Below are 18637 nucleotides of genomic sequence, written 5' to 3' on the forward strand. Positions count from 1 at the left end.
TGTTGAGGAATACTGGTGTACAATGAGGTTATGTCTGCAGTTATCAATACCCAATTGGATTGGGCATCTGGTAATGTTAACAATGAATTAATGAAATCCGTAGAATCTTTCACATAGGAAGGGATGGCCATAACACTGGGTTGCAATAAACGATCTAACAATTTAGCAATAGGCTCCAGTACTGTACCAATACCAGCCACTATTGGTCGACCCGGAGGGTCAATCAAAGTTTTATTGATTTTAGGCAAGATGTAAAAATAAGCCATGACTGGAAAAAGAACCTGTAAATATTGCTGTTCTTTATTGGTGATAATTTTCTCCTTTAAAGCTGCCTCCAAAATCTCAGTAATTTGTTGATGCAAAGAAACAATGGGATTACTCTCTAATTTCCTATAGGATTGTTCATCAGATAATTGCCTATAAACTTCCCAATCATAATCGGAATTGTCCATGACAATGATTCCACCACCCTTATCAGCTGGAACGATTCTAATAGAAGAGTTATCCCGCAACTGCTTAAGGGCTACCCATTGTTCCTTAGAAAGACTATACTGTAAAAATTCAGTTTGATCTTCTATCAAACCTACATCAGAAAGTACTAATGTCTGAAAAGTCTGTAACAAATGAGGAGTGGGAGGTACCCATTTAGAAGATTTATATAACCCTCCTCTCTCATATTTATATAACCCTCCTCTCTCTTATTGAACAACTTCATTAGAGAAGTATTCCCGTATATGAAGCCGTCTGAAAAAATTTATGTAATTCCATACGAGTATGAAATGAATCATATTTGCTAGCAGGAACAAACGAAAAACCTTTATTAAGGAGTTCCAACATAGAATCAGTGAGTAAAACATCAGATAAATTGAATACCGAAGTATCCGCATCATTAACTGAACTTTCTTTTACCGGTTTAGATTGTAATTGTAATTGTTGGTTTTGCCTCTTTGAAATCTGGAACCTCGTGTGCCCCGACTGCCGCGTGACTGTGGGTCTAAAAAATTAGAATTAGAATATTGTACAGAGTCACATGAGTCACCAGAACTATCCCCTTCCAAAAACCTCACTTGTCTATCGTCCTTCTTCTTGTGTTGCCCATCTGAGTCATCAGAAGATTCATCCGAGGACGAAAAATCCCCCTTTTTTTATTATTATTATATTTTGATTTTTTGTTTGTCTGCATCCAGTGGTACACATACCCCCCATTGTAATCTTTTTCATCTCTACGGAACTTGTCGATCTTAACTTTTTTTTGTCTCCTTCCTATATTCATCAAGTTGAATCTGTAGCTCGCTCATGTGGCTCTGTAAAGAGTCAGAAGGTAATTCTTTCTGAATTTTAATTAACTCAGAATCAATTTCCTTCTTAAGCTCATCCATCTTGATTTTTGTATTCTCAATGATCAAAATCATTAAGTCATGTGAGCATTTATTAAGGATGGAGTTCCACTTCTGAATGAAACTCTCATCATCACTAAATAATGAAGGAGCTTTGTTTATCCGTAATCCTCGCAGAATACGTTTAACATACCAATATTCCGCCTATGTGGCAGCATGTAACTCCATTCGCACAACTTTTTTTCTATTCTTTGCATAGTTATCCCAACTACCTGCATTTTCACTAGTACCGGATGAAACCCTGCCAAAATATTACTGGTGTGCTGTTCTGTGTAGGAATGCATATCTTCCATATTGTACTCCCTCAATTTGGTAACCAACACGGTAAATTAGTACAGAGGGTAATTATTTCCAAAAACTCTCTGATTTGCATATGAAAATATCACACAGCAGAGAGATCACATCATCACATAATGTATAACTGTTTATTAAACATCACAACACACTCACATGTGTAGACATGCTAAAAACTAAACTAACACATTCATTCCACAATCATACCCATTACATATTTAAAAACATTTTATACACAAAAGCACTATATGCATAAATATACTCAATTAAATACAGAAATATACTCAATTAAATACATCAGTATACATACAACAGTATAAATACAATATCCAGGTGTGTTAACTATTATTCAGCTAAAGCCCACTGAACTTCTTTTAACTGTGGGTCTCCTAAACATTTGTCCAACAAAAGATATCTTCGTTTCACCTTACAGTCTTCCTCAGGGACTAATGAATCTCAATGTGGACAACTTATCCTTATAGTAGAGCCTTCATATTCATATATGCCTCACAAAGAGGCTTCCTTGTTGATATACAGCTCGATTACTGACAGGATCCCCAATTACACCTATTGGGGCAGATTTTTAAAAAGTACACCAGATTTTAAAAGATGCGCATGTAGCCGCACGTACCTTTTAAAATCCGGGGTCGGCGCACGCAAGGCTACGCAAAATCGGTAGCCTGCGCGCACCGAGCCGCGCAGCCTATCTCCGTTCCCTCCGAGGCCGCTCCGAAATTGGAGCGGCCTCGGAGGAAACTCTTTTTTTTTTTTGTCTCCCCCCCCCAACCTTTGTCCCCCCCCCACCTTTCCCTCCCTTCCCCTATCTAAACCATCCCCCAGCCCTAACTAAATCCCCCTCCCCTACCTTATTTTGTCGAATTATGCCTGCCTCTGGCAGGTGTAACTTAAGCCCGTCACTGGCTCCCTGCGTGCCGGAGCACTCGGCCCCGCCTCCAGACAGCCGTCACGCCTTTGGCCCCTCCCATGGACAGCCTCGCCACCCCTGACAGGCCCCCGCAGACAGACGAAGTTGATAGGTTATGGACCCTAGCTGTCGAAGCACTGGAAAGGGCCCGATATAACGGGGAGCTAATCGCATAGACGGGACCCTCAGGCAGATGTGTCAGGTGCTCAGCCATACTTTTTCACCTGAGTGGAACCGAGGAACCTGTTGACTATGTCGATCGGCAAAGTTCTTGGCGGAGAGTGCTGCTTTATGCAACATCTGTTGAGTATGAATCCAAAGCCTTTTTAATTGTGTAGCAGTGAGCTGGGCCGCTGTGGACGGAACTGGTAACGGTAAAGGCAAGGGTGGTCTGGGTTGACGTCCAAAAATGATCTGAAAAGGCGAAGCCCCCGTAGCAGTACAGGCGTGAGAATTATGGGAAAATTCAGCCCAAGAAAGAAGAGTTGCCCAGTCATCCTGGCGAGAATTAACATATATATTCGCAGAAATTGTTTTAACGTACGATTCGTACGTTCAGCCTGTCCATTGGCTTGTGGGTGAAACGCAGTAGTGAAGTCCAAAGAAATGTGAAACTTTTTACAGAGATTGCGCCAATAACGTGCTGTGAACTGGGGGCCGCGGTCAGAAACAATGTGCTGTGGCAGGCCATGAAGTCGGAAGATATGGCGCATAAATAATTGAGCCAACTGTGGAGCAGGCAGGAGGGAGGGTAAGGGAATAAAGTGGGCCATTTTTGAAAACTGGTCCACAGCCACCCATATAACAGTATTGCCCTCTGAGGGCAGAAGCTCCACGATGAAATCTGTGGAGATGTGTGTCCATGGTTTCGAAGGCACTGGTAATGGTCGTAACAATCCCTGTGTTTTCCCTGGGGGAATTTTATGTTGAGCACAAGTAGGACAGGAGGTCACATAAGCTTTTATGTCTTTGCACATTCCCGGCCACCAATAGTACTGCTGAAGAAGTGTCTGAGTCTGGGCTCGTCCAGGGTGCCCTCCTAGCTGAGAGTCATGTCCCCAGGCCAACACTTTATTACGGAGTCTCTTGGGTACCACCGTTTTACCAGATGGGACTGTGAAGGTTGCAGCCAAGTTGATGCAGGCGGGGTCTATAATGTGTTGGATAGGTTCTTCGATGTCCTCCACAGAGAAGGATCGAGACAGGGCATCTGCCTTAATATTCTTGTTAACAGGTCGGTAGCGTAATTCGAAATTAAAGTGTGTAAAGAACAGTGCCCATCGAGCTTGGCGTGGGTTCAGACGTTGGGCCTGTTGGAGGTAAACCAAGTTTTTATGATCTGTGTAAACTGTGATACGGTGCTGGGCTCCCTCCAGCCACTGTCGCCACTCTTCAAATGCCAATTTGATGGCAAGGAGTTCTTTGTCGCCGATAGAGTAATTCCGTTCAGCTGACGAAAATTTCCTAGAGTAATATGAACAAGGATGAGAAGTTCCAGTAGAGTCATTCTGACTTAGGACGGCCCCCACTCCTTCAGCGGAGGCATCCACCTTGACTACAAACGGATGTCTGGGATCAGGATGCCGAAGGCACGGCTTCTTGAGAAATGAGCTCTTAAGCGCCCGGAACGCTTCTGGAGGCCAAGCCCTAATATTAGCCCCTTGCGGGTAAGGGCCGGGAGAGGTGCCGCTAACTTGGAGAAGTTCCGAATAAAACTACAATAGTAGTTAGCAAACCCCAGGAAGCGCTGCAATGCACGTAATCCGTTAGGTTGAGGCCATTCTTGGATACATTTTAATTTAGACGGATCCATCTGAAAGCCTTGCTTAGAAATAATATACCCCAAGAATGGTAGGGATTCTTGCTCAAAGATGCATTTTTCGAGCCTCGCATAGAGTTGATTTTCCCGTAAACGTTGTAACACCAGAACAACATGTTGTCTATGCGTCTGTAAATTGGGTGAAAAAATCAAAATGTCATCCAGATAGACTACAACACAGACATAGAGCAGGTCTCGGAATATCTCATTAACAAAATGCTGAAATTTATTTTTTATTTTATTTATTTATTTAAGGTTTTTATATACCGGCAATCATGAGAACATATCTTGCTGGTTTACATGAAACGGGAGTGCATTAAATACATCAAACTAGAACTCAGGTGACCGAAAGTACAGTTACAATTAACAAGGGTGGCAGAACTTGGTGAAGAGGAAGAAAAAGGAAAGAATAAATGGTTAAACGATATACAAGTCACATTACAAGTTATACAGAAATACAGCCGGAGCATTAGTTAACCCAAAAGGCATGACTAGATATTCGTAATGTCCATCCCTGGTGTTGAATGCCGTCTTCCACTCGTCACCCTCTCGAATCCTGACAAGATTATACGCTCCTCGAAGATCTAATTTTGAGAATAACTTGGCTCCCTGTAGACGATCGAAAAGTTCTGCTATGAGAGGTAATGGATACCGGTCCTTGATGGTAATGGCATTAAGCCCACGGTAGTCGATACATGGACGCAGAGTCCCATCTTTCTTCCCAACAAAGAAAAAGCCGGCCCCAGCCGGAGACTTAGAGCGCCTGATGAATCCTTTCTGTAAGTTGTCCTGGATATATTCTGTCATAGCACGAGTCTCCAAAGCAGATAATGGGTAGACCCTACCCCGAGGCGGAGTGGAACCCGGAATCAAGTTGATACTACAATCGAATTCTCGATGTGGAGGTAAAATGTCCGCAGCCTTTTTGGAAAAAACGTCCGAAAACTGCTTGTACTGTGACGGTAGACCTTCCAGCTGAGAGGTACAGATGAAGCTGTTGGAGGAACTTGATCCGTGAATGCAGGACTCCAGGCATTTTGATCCCCAGTGGATGAGTTTTAACGAAGTCCAGTCGAACTGGGGATTGTGTAGCTGCAACCATGGAATGCCAAGAACTATAGGATGCATTGTTCTTTGGATAATATAAAAAGAAATCTTCTCGGTATGATTCGGTGATATGTGACATGCCATCGGAACTGTATGATGAGTTATCCTCCCAGGCAGGGGATCTCCATGGATGGAGGATACAGTTAACGGCTTTGGACATAAGCAAGTGGGGATGTGTAGTTGATTTATTTATTTATTTATTTATTTATTTATTTATTCATTTATAGTTTTTTATATACCGCCGCTCATCAAAGATATCACGTCGGTGTACAATGAACAGGAACTTACGCCGGAGCGTTATACATTTAACAGGATTAAATAAGCATTATACATTTAACAAAAGTAAGAATATATATATTTGAACATAAAACAAGTAGAATCTTTTAAAACAGAACTATCATTTAGGATTAACTGAGCTGAGTTAAACAGAGCTGGAAAGTAAAGGGATTTTAGGAAATTAGGTATGAGGTTAGGGACAGGTTAGGAGGAGATGGAGTTATAAATTAGGGGTAATAGGAGAGGGGAGAAAGCGCTTCAGGTGCAATTAAGAGCAAATGTATGGAATGGTATTTACAGTAAGGACATAAAAAAGGGGAAATTAGAGATAGTGTAGAGAAAGGGGGTGTTGGGTAAATAAGGCAGGGCATATAAAGGGGAAGAAAGACATATATATTTCAGGTATAGGCATGTGTAAATAACCATGTCTTGAGTTTTTGCTTGAAAGTTTTGGGAGATGGCTCAAGGCGCAGTTCAGTGGGCAAGGTATTCCATAACAATGGGCCAGCAAAGGAAAGCACTCGTGCTTTGGTGGAGGCATGGTTATATAGTTTGGGTGAGGGGGTCTGTAATGTGGCGAGGTATTGATTTCTGGTAGGTTTAATAGAAGTTTGAGATTGCAGTGAATTATTAAACCATTTCATTTCAGGATTGTGGAGGATTTTATGGATCAGTGTTAATGTCTTGTACTGTATGCGATATTGAATGGGGAGCCAGTGAAGGTCCTTCAAAACTGGCGTAATATGTTCCTTTGAGTTTGTGTTGGTAAGGATATGGGCTGCAGTGTTTTGCAGAATTTGTAAGGGGCGGATGGCATTTTTAGGTAGGCCTAGGAGGAGTGAATTGCAATAATCTGTTTTGGAAAACAACATGGCTTGTAAAACTGTCCGGAAATCAGATGCGTGAAGCAAGGGTTTCAATTTTTTGAGTGTATGTAATTTGAAAAAACATTCTTTAAGGATTGCACTGATAAATTTTTTGAGGGTCATTTGGTCATCAATAATGACTCCTAGGTCTCGGACTTGGTGAGAGAATTGTATGTGCGTTGGTGTTATAGGTAAGGTAGGCGAAGTATGTAATGGAGTAGGAGGAGATATGATCATGAGTTCTGTTTTTGTGGAGTTGAGGGCAAGTTGTAAGGAGGTTAATAGATTGTTGATAGCAGTGAGAGTAGTGTCCCAGATTTCAAGGGCTTTGGATATGGATTCTGTTACTGGAATAAGAATTTGTACATCATCAGCGTACAAAAAGTGTGGAAGTTTAAGGTTGGCGAGGAGATGGCAAAGCGGAAGAAGATAAATGTTAAAAAGGGTAGATGAAAGTGAAGAGCCTTGCGGGACTCCTTGCTTCAGGGGGATTTCTTTTGATAGGTGGTTGCCAATTTTGACTTTATAATTACGGTTGGACAGGTAGGAAGTAAACCAGTTATGAGCGGTACCAATTATTCCAATCTCGTGTAGGCGTTGGAGGAGAATTTGGTGGTTAACGGTATCAAAAGCCGCTGAAATATCCAGGATTACTAGAAGATGTAGTTGATTTCTATCTAGGCTTTTGAGAAGGTAATCAGACAGTGATAAGAGAAGAGTTTCAGTACTATGTAATTTGCGAAACCCGTATTGTGAGGGAGAGAGGATTTGGTGTTCTTCTAAATAGTCACTGAGTTGACGGTTGATAGTTTTTTCTAGGATTTTAGCAATAAATGGGAGATTAGAAATAGGGCGGTAATTGGCAAGGTCTAATGGGTTGAGCTTAGGTTTTTTTAAAGTAGGTTTAAGGATAGCAAATTTGAGAGAGTTGGGTACTTGTCCAAATTCGATGGAAGTATTGATAATGTTAGAAATGGGGCTGGCTATTAGATCAGGGACAGTGAGTAGGAGTTTTGTGGGGATGGTATCAGACGGGTGAGAGGAGGGTTTAGCTTTTTTGAGCAGGGATTCAATTTCAGTTGTTGCTGTGTTTTCAAAGATTGTTAGCTGAGGTGCAGAGTCTTTTGTGTGACAGAGGTTATTGAATTGGGGCATGTGGGAATTATGGGGGAAGCGTGTCATAATTTTGTTAATTTTGTCCTGAAAGAAAGAAGCCAGTTGTTCGCATTTGATTTTGGCTTCTTCTTCTGGTATGATATTTGGAGTGAGGTTAGTAAGTGAAGTGACATATTCAAACAATACTTTTGGATTGAATTGAAATTGATGTATTTTACCAGCATAGAAATTCTTTTTTGCATTGTTGATCATCTCACTATAGTTTTGCAGCGAAGTTTTGTATCGTGCAAGTAGAGTAGGTGTGGGTTCTTTACGCCAATTTTTTTCAGCTTTTCTAAGGGCTTGTTTTAGGTCTTTTAGTGTGGGAGTGTACCAGGGTTTTTTTGTATTTTTCTGAGAGGAGAGTTTTTTTGTAATGAGGGGGCAAATGTTATTAGCAACTGAGAGGGTGTATTCATTCCATGAAGTTAAAGCAGTGTCAGCATTTGATAGATCAAGGTTAAACTGGGTGTTGGATAGAGCTGTGGTAAGCTCGTCTCTATTGCATGTTTTTCGGTATTGTATAGTGGTAGAGCAGATTGGGAGGGGCGGCGGTCTTTGAAGAGTGTTGGATGTTCTTATGATATAGTGGTCAGACCATGGGATGGGTGTACATGATAGAGAATCAGTTACGAAGTGATGGTTTGTAAAGATGAGGTCGAGTGAGTGACCAGCTTTATGTGTGGGCATGTTTATGATTTGCTTGAATCCTAGTGATTTCATGGCTTCCAGGAAGGAGGAGCAGCTAGGTGTATGAGGTGTTGTGTTGACATGGAGATTAAAGTCTCCTAGGATAATAGCTGGGGAGTCGATAGAGATATTTTTAGCTATATATTCAATGAGAGATGAGGGGTTGTTGTTAAGAGTTCCAGGGGGAGCATAAATGAGGCAGATTTGTAGAGAGGGGGCTTTGAACAAGCCAATTTCTAATTTAGCTGGGGGGGGATGGGTTGGAGTGTGAGTTTGAGTTGTTTGTTGGTGGCTAAGAGAATACCTCCACCTTTCTTTTTTAATCGGGGGATGGAGACTATATCGTATATATTGTTGGGGAGCTGGTTAAGGAGAACATTATCAGTGTCTTTCAACCATGTTTCTGTTATTGCATAGATGTCTGGTGTTTCGTCTGAGAGGATGTCGTTAAGTATAGAGGTTTTTTTGTTTAATGATTGTGCATTGAAGAGGATGAGTGTGAGTGCTGTGAGGCCGATGATTTGAGTGAGTGGTGGGGAGATCATGGTTGTGTGAATGCTTTTGAGGTATGATCGTTGTCGTATGGCATGCGGTGCAGTAGGTCTATGTCTATAATAGCTGAGTGTTGGGATGTTTAGCATTTTGAGGCTGCACAGGTAAAAGCTGCACAGGTAAAAGTGAATGTGTATTTGTGTGTTTGTGTGTTGTATAAAGTGAGGTTGTATTTTGTATTGAGTGTAGCAGTCAGTCGATTGCAGTAGATGAGGGCTGACAGAGTGGAGGATACTAGGAAGCAATGTAACTTACCTATAATTAAGGGAGGAGGGGGAGGGAGGAGGGACGTAAAGGGGAGTTTGAGTACGTAACATTAGAGATAAGTAAGGATATGTAGAAGAGTGTTTAAGACTCTAGTTGCTTTAGGCCTTAGGTGCTGTTGTATCCAACCAACTCTAGGTAAAGACAGGACTAATCTAGGTAAATACAGGTAAGTAAGTAAGATAGGTAAATGAGACAAGTAAACGGCTTTAGGTACTATTAATTCTAACAAAATCTAGAATAAAACAAGTAGACACTTGCCTCTAAAAAGGCTGAATCCAAGGCAATTTTTTTTTTTTTTTTTTTAAGATTGTTGCAACAGTAATTAATGGCAGGGCATAGCACAGAGCTTTATATTAGGTCAAAGGGTCACTCAGGGCGCACGAAGGGGCGCTCAAAGGGGCAGGCCCCTTTGTCGCGCTCCTTCGTGCGCGCGACGCACGGCGCGCGGCGCCGTTTGGGTGAAGATTTAAAGGCCTCAGTGGCCGCGTTTGGTTGGCTGGCGGTGCGGCTCTGCGATAGGCTGGTCCCCGGAGGGACTGGCTGGAGGCGGAGTTATCGGCGTGCTGCGTCGGGGCTGCCGGCGGTGAAAGGCCTCGCGATCTGCCTGTGGACCTACCGAGGGTGAGTGTAGTTTGTAGGCCTTACCCCGGTGGGTCTGCGGCGCCGATTGCGCAGGCCTGCCCTCGGGAAGTCGCCGGGATGAAGAGGAAGATCGCGCCGTCCGGGTGAAGATTTAAAGGCCTCAGTGGCTGCGTTTGGTTGGCTGGCGGTGCGGCTCTGCGATAGGCTGGTCCCCGGAGGGGCTGGCTGGAGGCGGAGTTATCGGCGTGCTGCGTCGGGGCTGCCGGCGGTGAAAGGCCTCGCGATCTGCCTGTGGACCTACCGAGGGTGAGTGTAGTTTGTAGGCCTTACCCCGGTGGGTCTGCGGCGCCGATTGCGCAGGCCTGCCCTCGGGAAGTCGCCGGGACGAAGAGGAAGATCGCGCCGTCCGGGTGAAGATTTAAAGGCCTCAGAGGCCGCGTTTGGTTGGCTGGCGGTGCGGCTCTGCGATAGGCTGGTCCCCGGAGGGGCTGACTGGAGGCGGAGTTATCGGCGTGCTGCGTCGGGGCTGCCGGTGGTGAAAGGCCTCGCGATCTGCCTGTGGACCTACCGAGGGTGAGTGTAGTTTGTAGGCCTTACCCCGGTGGGTCTGCGGCGCCGATTGCGCAGGCCTGCCCTCGGGAAGTCGCCGGGACGAAGAGGAAGATTGCGCCGTCCGGGTGAAGATTTAAAGGCCTCAGTGGCCGCGTTTGTTTGGCTGGCAGTGCGGCTCTGCGATAGGCTGGTCCCCGGAGGGGCTGGCTGGAGGCGGAGTTATCGGCGTGCTGCGTTGGGGCTGCCGGCGGTGAAAGGCCTCGCGATCTGCCTGTGGACCTACCGAGGGTGAGTGTAGTTTGTAGGCCTTACCCCGGTGGGTCTGCGGCGCCGATTGCGCAGGCCTGCCCTCGGGAAGTCGCCGGGAATAAAATTCCCACCCGCTCCAGAGTCCACTAAAGCCAGAGTGGAGAACCGGTGTTCTTCGAATTCCAGGGTGACCCATAGAGTCAGTGGGGGAGCCTAGGCATTGGAGTTTCCCGGACGTGTAGGACAACGGGCAATGAGATGACCCGCTCCACCGCAGTATAAACAGAGGCCTGCCTTGCGGCATCTCTGCCGTTCCTCTGGAGAAAGAGGACCTCGCCCCAATTGCATAGGTTCCTCCGTAGTTCCTTCTGATTTAGGTGCCGTGTGGGAGACAGGAGCTGAACGGGAAGGCGTGGCTCCTGCTACGTGCCTTCTTGTGCTTGATCCCTCCCGCGCTCTGCAGTCGTCGATCAATTCGGGTGACCAAGTCCACGATGGCATCCAAGGATTGTGGTAACTCTCGGGCCGCCATTTCATCTTTTATTCTAGGTGACAGGCCCTCCAAGAATATAAACCGAAGACAATTCTCCTCCCAATGGAGCTCGGATGCCAAAGTTCTGAATTCAATAGTATAGTCGGCCAGTGGTCGACCACCTTGCCGAAGTTGTAAAATCTTGGAACCTACGACCACTTGTTTCCCGGGGTCATCAAACACCGCTTGAAATAGTTCCAAGAATTTAGGCAGGTTTTGTAGGATCGGATCTGACCGACGCCAAAAAGGAGAAGCCCAGGCTAGGGCCTTACCCTCCAACATGGATAGGATATAGGTTGTTTTGGTGAGATCATCTGGAAAGATGGAAGCTTGAAGATGAAAGTGCATGCTGCACTGGTCGAGAAATCCCTGGCACCGGCAAGGGTGTCCGGCGAAACGTGGAGGAGTCTGTAGTGGAATTACGGACCGGGAATTATTCTGCACCACCGAGGGTAGTGGTGGCGGCATGGCTTGAGTTGTGGCTATGGAATCCAGCCAGGCATTTAGTCGTTCTAAGGAAGCCACCATGGATTCTAGTATTAGTTGCTGCTCTATGACCTTCTGGGCCAATCTTGGAATGGCCTGACGAGCTGAGGCCTCTGCCGGGTCCATGACCTTGGTATTCTGTTACGATTTGGAGAGTGGACCCCTGTTCCGAAGTAGAGTCAGCGCTGCCGAGAGGGGAGTTAACCCTTATCGGTCTCTACTGTCGGATGGCAAGGCCTGTTGGAGAGGTAGAGCTGAAGACTTCCCCCTGGAAGCTCGTGACCCCCCCAGGTCACGAGCTTAGGAAACTCACCCTGGAAGCTCGTGACCTCCCCCAGGTCACGAGGACTTAGGAAACTCCCTGAAGAATGAAGATGGTCTGGATGCAGGCGCCTCCTGCAGGTCGTGGTTTCCAGACGGCTGGCGCCTCCAGCAGGTCGTAAGAGATCGGGGAGTATGTTTGAAGAATAGTCCCAGTCCAATCCAAGGGTCGAAGTCCGGAGAGAGGTCGAGAGCCGGTCCAGGAGCAGACAGGAGAATGGTCCGAAGCCAATCCAGGAACAAGAGGGAGAAGGGTCCAAAGCCAGTCCAAGTAGAAGCCAGAAAAGTCACCACCACTAGTCCAAAGATCAGGAGCCAAAGAATCAATCCAATGGGGAGAAGAGCAGAAGCGGGACGAGAAGCGGATCCGGAACACCAAACAGGAAATCAGGAACTGAGCCTCAATACCAAGGCAAGGTCTGAGAGGCAGACCTTGCCTTAAATACCAGAAAAGAGGAAGCAGCTTCAGAAGGGAGCCACGACATTTCCTGTCGTGGCCCCTTTCAATCTATTATTCAGCCGCGCGCGCTGCTCTAAGCAGCCAGGAAGGAGGAGGAGTCATCTCAGCCCCGCTGGGCTCCGCGGCTGACCCGGGCAGTGGCCGAGGCCACGAGAAGAACGTCGGAGGAGGCTCCCTACTCCAGCAGGAGCCTCCGGGTTGCCCCGATGTCACGGGTGAGTCACTGGTCCCGACCGCAGTCCGCCGCGGCCATGTCAGTCGGACGCGGTCGCGGTTTGCCGCGGCCGGCGGCCATAACAGAAAAAGGAAAAGGAAATTTTTAGGCCACCTTTTCAAGGAATGATCAATTTGGTTTACAGAATGCTTTAAATTCAGATCAAATAATGTTCTTACCCAAAGAATTTATATTTTGTGTGTGTGTCCTGCCCTCTCTCACTCTTTGCTCCTATTCTCTCTCTGTCTTCTCTACTCCCTGTCCCAACATCATTTCCTCTTTCTGTCCTTGCTCCTATCCTTCAGTACTTAGCAGCTGTTTCCTTCTTCCTTCTTAAATGGGAGAGACCGGCTATAAGGTCTCTCCCATTTATAATTTTCTCCTGTCTTCATGTCCCAAATCTTTTCAGTGGTGGCCCAGATCCCTCTTGCCTCTTAATCCTTCTTCACTTCCCAGATGTAAGACTTGCAGGTTGAAGGTGGCTCTTCATAGTGGTGGTATAAAATGGCTCCCTTCATCCTCTACAGCAAATATGAACCTCCTGTGCTCTTCAGCAGATGTGGCCTTCTGCCTCTTGGATTGGTTGCAATATTTAATGCTGGAGTTCTAATATGTTTGGTGCTTAGCCTTGTATTGAAACTGAAATTCAGTCTGAAATGCTGTAAATTTGTAACACTAAATATCTCTCCCTGCAGGTTCCCCCTGCCATGACATTGGTACAGATTTCAATGTAAATGTCAGCACTGCAGTATCAACTGAAGTGGGTATGTGTGTGGTCATCAGGTGTCATTACACTTTCAAATTGATTGAAAGACCAGCAAAGAATCCGATTGGACATTGGTTCAGGGAAGAAGACGACGTCCATGGAATCGCAGTAGCAAGTAATGATAGAGGGAAAGGCATACATGAATATGCCAGAGGTCGCTACAAATTCATCGGGGACATAATGAAATGTGACTGCAGCTTTAGGATCGATGATGCCAATTGGCAAGACAACGGCAACTTTTTCTTCAGGTTTGAGGGAGGATTTCTGTATACTTTCAGATTAAATCCTGCTTCTGTCACAATAACAGGTATGTATGTTCTGCATTTCTGACTTCCTAAACTAATCGGCAGCCTTTCCATTAGATGCATGAAAGACATTCCATTCATGTTGCTGCAGTAGTGATAAGATGAGCTCATGGCAGTAATATCACATACTTGCCCTTGGCTCTGGCTTCTCTTTGCTGCTGGTGTTAACTGCAGAGGTCTGTGATGTGGCTTTGTCTTTCTCTATCTCTTGTTTAGAGTTCACGAAGGTACCAGAGATCACAAGCCAGATACCTGAAATGCTGCAACCAGATGAAACTCTGACAATTAACTGCACAGCTCCAGGGAGGTGTGCAGGAACCACCCCCATCATCACCTGGAGAGGAGATTTAACTACACCTAATTCCACGGCTAACAGAAGATCTTCTTATAATGATGGAACATTCAGCTATTCATCCACTTTCACCTTTACTACATCTGTGGATGACCATAGGAAAACTCTGACCTGTTTGGTGTATTACCCTGCGGTGAACATCTCCACGGAGAAAACTGTTACCTTAAATGTGAAGAGTAAGTAGCTTCTTTCTATTGAAAAACACTGTGACAGAATAATCAATTTTTCTCCAGGTCATGTGTTCATAAATGTGAAAGAGCCCTGCATAGTTTGGACTGCAGAAGCTCCGTCTGCTTCTATCTGAACTAAATCCCATAGAAGCTGCACCCAGCTTTCTGTTTATTTTGACTCCAATAAGCCTGGACTTCCTGTAATCAAATAGGAATTAGTATCCCTCCTGGAAAAAGTAGGTTACACCTGACGTGGCTTCCCCTTCCCTCGTGCCACCCATAAAATAATATTTGCCTACCTAATCATTGGCATACTGTCAGTCTCTGGCACCCAGGAGCCATCACTTGAAGTTACCTTTGCCTCCATCTCACCCGTTGCTCCTCTCTCTTTCTCTTTCCTGATCCCATCGCCCCCACATACCTTTCTCTCTGTTCAGATTTATGGTGCAATCCTTCCCCTCTTTCTCTCCATATTCTTTTCCCAATCCTTTATCTTTTTTCCTGCCCAGCACCAGTGCTTAGCAGTGGTTTCCCTCTTCCTCCCCTCTGCTCTGGACCAGTTATAAGGTCTCTGCCATCTGTAATTGTTCCTTTTTAGCTTTGTGTCCCAAATGTTTTCAGTGGTTATCTGGATCCTTCTTGCTGCCTAATCCTGCTTCACTTCCCAGATGCAAGGCTTGCAGGTTGAAGGCTGCTCTCATCATCTGCAGCACCTGAGCCTCCTGCGCTCTTTAGTAGGTGTGGACTGGCCTCCTCCCTCTTCGATTGGCTGCAGTTATCAAGAATGAAGAGTTGGTGGAGGGTGTTAGCAGCAGAGAGGTGCCTAAACCAGCATAGCATTGGTTCCTTGGGGATGAATTTGGGTTCCCTGTGCAGCCACACATCCATATCTGTGAACATCTGAGTAGAGATCACCCTGAGATTCAGTGTGAATTTGCTGGTGGGGGGAGCATACACATTGTCCTTATCTCTTCCTCTGCACCCCATCCCACTTTCACACATTCTCTTTCTTCCCGCTTCCAGTAATGACCTCAGCATTCTATCCTTTATCTTCAAAGTAGAACTCAGCACTTTCCCCCTTACCTACCTCCCTGATACCAGTGCTCTCCCCCTGGATAGGTAAGGACACTTTGTTTGACGGCAAGGAATCACATTCAACTGAAAACAGCCCTTTGCTTTCTGCTGTAGCACCCCCACTGCTTTTAGGCAGCAGCAGAGAACAGGAGGAGGGGTGGAGAGCCTGAGGCTGGAACATATAGAGTGAAAGAACTGAAGAGCTTCTCTGCTCCCTAATTCAGCCCCTCTCCTCCTGTTTCTCCCCCTCCCAGGCAGCATGCTGGGAACAGGGGCTTCACTCCTGCTGCTTCCTCCTGACACAACTTCAACAATAATGGAGTCTGATTCAGCTTAATTCCTCCTGACATGCCCATCACCAGCACTTGGACTTGACACTATAGGGGTCTGACTGCATATCCAGTAATTTTCTTTCACTTCCGTACATCAACAGCACAGGGATCTTGCAAGACATTGAGTGGCAGCCTTACACTACCATATTCTTCACACAACCCTAGGGGTTTGATACATGCTTTGTCTGCCTGCCATGTTCCAAGCACCTCAGCACTGGTCTGTAGTTTCCCAGATCACCCCTGGAGCTCTTTTTAAATATCGGGGTTACATTGGCCATCTTCCAATTTTCAGGTACAACTGATGATTTTAATGATACGTTACAAATGAATTAGTCTGAAATTCCATTTTTTAGTTCTTTCAGAAACTGGGATGTATGCCATCTGGTGCAGGTGATTTACTACTCTTCAGTTTGTCAAGCTGGCCTACCACATCTTCCAGGTTCACCGTGATTTGGTTCAGTTCATCAGAATCATCACCCTTGAAAACCGTCTCCGGAACGGGATTCGCCCCAATATCGCCCCAACAATTGTGCATGAGAGTAAATGCACAATTGAATCTTTATGAGTAGAAATCCCTTGTGTGTCGGGGAAGACTATAGTGATAGGAGTATACTACCGACCACCTGCTCAAGATGGTGAGACGGACAGTGAAATGCTAAGAGAAATTAGGGAAGCTAACCAAATTGCTAGTGCAGTAATAATGGGAGATTTCAATTATCCCAATACTGACTGGGTAAATGTATCATTTCAATATTGACTGGGGAAATGTCACCCTACAGCCCATATAGCAGATTCTATATTAGCATTAGTGTATTGCATTAATGAAAGCACATAGTACAGTTTGTAATCATAATATTGTATGTATTTCTTCTAATATTATCAAGTTGAATATGTATTCTTATTTCCCTATTGCTTATATATTTTCTCTAACCATATCAAGTATATTTTTGCGTGCCCCATCCGCGTCCGGCCCGTGCACAGGCCTGCTCACCTCTCTGTCTCCTCTGCAGGTCCTGGGTTGGCCTCCCCAGCGGCAGACGCAAGCAGGGGCGGGTCCTAGCTCTGCGGAATGCCCTGATGGAACTACTTAAGGAAGTTCCTGCCTGCACTTCCTTGCCTTGACAATCGGGTCGGCATTGTATTGTGTGCTAGATTGTCACTGCGTTCTAAACCTTGTTCCAGCCTTGTTCCAAGATCCTACTGTTCCAGCCTTGTTCCTGCATCCTACTGTTCCAGCGTCCTTCTGTTCCAGTGTTCGTCGGTCCGTCTCCCCAGGTAGTACTTTCGGACTGTCTCTCTGGTACTGACCTCAGCCTGATCCTTAACCTCTCTGCCTGCTGCCTGCCTTCTGACCTCTGCCTGCCTCGTGATCTTGTCTGATCTCCGGAACCTGACCTCTGCCTTGTTTACTACTCCTCGGACTGACCTTCAGATTTTGCCCTCTGCCTTGTTGACTACTCCTCGGACTGACCCTCGGATTCTGACCTTTGCCTGATTGACTACGTCTCCTGATTCTGGCTCTGTTCCTTGGCTTGTCATCTCTGACACTGTTCTGGTCCTCCTTCCTCCATCTGACCTACAGCTTCGAGTCCAACCGCACTCCCTTGTTGTCCGTGGGCACATATGACTACTACCTCTCCAGGAATCCCTGCGAGGCCCACCTAAGTCCAACCGGCCAGGGTTCCTACGGGCTCCACCCGGGGGGACCGCAGGCTTCCAGTGGTGAAGCTTTCCAAAGCCTCTGTCTCCTCCAGTGTTCTGCCCCCTGGGGGCAGGTGCTTCCTGGTCCATACCAGGGAGCCGTTCTCCACTGCTCCATGTCAAGGGTCCACCCCTGAGCGCAATACATATTCACTTTTTCTATCAAATTTCTCCGTTCAACCCTCTCCAAGTTACTTGCACCCTGTTCCATGTACTGCATTTAAGTTCCATGTAAACGATATGATGATCCTACGAATACCGGTATATAAAAGCTTTAAATAAATAAATCATTTGTACATGCTAGGAGCAACTGGTTCAGGAACCGACAAGAGAGGGAGCAAATTTAAATCTAATTCTCAGTGGAGCACAGGATTTGGTGAGAGAGGTAACGGTGGTGGGGCCGCTTGGCAATAGTGATCATAATATAATCAAATTTGAATTAATGACTGGAAGGGGGACAGTTAGCAAATCCACGGCTCTTGTGCTAAACTTTCAAAAGGGAAACTTTGATAAAATGAGAAAAATAGTTAGAAAAAAACTGAAAGGAGCAGCTACAAAGGTAAAAAGTGTGCAAGAGGCATGGTCATTGTTAAAAAAAAATATCATCCTAGAAGCACAGTCCAGATGTATTCCACACATTAAGGTGGAATGAAGACAAAATGATTACCGGCATGGTTAAAAGGGGAGGTGAAAGAGGCTATTTTAGCCAAAAGATCTTCATTCAAAAATTGGAAGAAGGATCCAACAGAAGAAAATAGGATAATGCATAAGCGTTGGCAAGTTAATGTAAGACATTACATTAACTTGATAAGACAGGCTAAGAGAGAATTTGAAAAGAAGTTGGCCGTAGAGGCAAAAACTCACAGTAAAAACTTTTTAAAATATATCCAAAGCAGAAAGCCTGTGAGGGAGTCAGTTGGACCATTAGGTGATCGAGAGGTTAAAGGGGCACTTAGAGAAGATAAAGCCATCTCGGAAAGATTAAATGATTTCTTTGCTTTGGTGTTTACTGAAGAGGTACCCGTACTGGAGAAGGTTTTCATGGGTAATGATTCAGATGGACTGAACCAAATCACGGTGAACCTAGAAGATGTGGTAGGCCTGATTGACAAACTGAAGAGTAGTAAATCACCTGCACTGGATGGTATACACCCCCAGAATTCTGAAGGAACTAAAAAATGAAATTCCAGACC

The sequence above is a fragment of the Rhinatrema bivittatum genome, chromosome 14 (genome assembly GCF_901001135.1).
Source record: "Rhinatrema bivittatum chromosome 14, aRhiBiv1.1, whole genome shotgun sequence".
NCBI classification, from domain to species: Eukaryota; Metazoa; Chordata; class Amphibia; order Gymnophiona; family Rhinatrematidae; genus Rhinatrema; species Rhinatrema bivittatum.